Here is a 1,006-nt window from a genome sequence, read left to right on the forward strand (position 1 = left end):
CATGATGTGATCTGAAGTTCGTGAAGTATTTTAGGAAAATTTCTTTCATATATCCTCCACATCGCAAGTGACCGTCGTTCGGAACCCTCACGCCTGGGACACTCTTTTCTTTAGTCCCCTTCTGTATGGATCCCTTCCGGCCGCTCCGAGTACGTTGAAGACACGGGCAGAGCTATCAAATTCTGTTAAAATGTTTACTATGACAAGGGCTTCCATGGTACGCATGAAACCAGCCGGAAACCTTGGAAACCAGCTTGTGATCATGTGTCCGATAAAAACGCTATCTGGAAGACAGTTTATCGGGTTCGGTTAAAATCTTCGCAATGTTGTTGTGAGAGAGTATAGCTAAAGGGCTATAGCTGGGACTACTCTCTCATTTATTTTCATTTTCTGCGTTAATATAAACGCCAAATCTATGAAAAATAAAATAAACACCTTACCCTATTGTGTCTTATTATTAGCTACAATTAATCTCATTGCCAATTCGTCTTTGGTTTAATTTAGGACTGGCCTCATTAAATTAGACGAATTTGAACTTAAGTCATTCTTTCATATGGCATAGTATCAATTTATACTAAAGCTACTCCGCCTCATTTTTCGGACCAATGCAATTAGCCGTTAAAAGAATTCCGAAAATATGAGCGCAGAGTGGTAGGGTTTCGATTCGATTAGCAGTGAGCTTACTTTTCCGAGGGACAATTATAGCCTAAAGATTCCCGGCTTCGGATCGATTTCATTATTATTCCTTATTTTTCATTAGTTGTATGATTCGATGCGAATTCATACTTCGATAAGCTACCTCTCTCGCCTGTCAAAGTATTCCGGCCATAAAATTATTCCGAAAAAAAAAACAGAGAGATTAGTGTGAGCGTTTCTGTACCATTTTACGAGGCCAAACTTATACACGAGTCATTTCTTGCATGAAGGTTTTCGATTAATATATGATTATTCGCATAGTCTGTGTGATTTTTATTGACCTGCTTAATATTAATGATTCTAAATTTTA

This window comes from Penaeus japonicus, unplaced genomic scaffold (genome assembly GCF_977035675.1).
Source record: "Penaeus japonicus unplaced genomic scaffold, GWHDUDI00000001_assembly GWHDUDI00000006, whole genome shotgun sequence".
Lineage (NCBI taxonomy): Eukaryota > Metazoa > Arthropoda > Malacostraca > Decapoda > Penaeidae > Penaeus > Penaeus japonicus.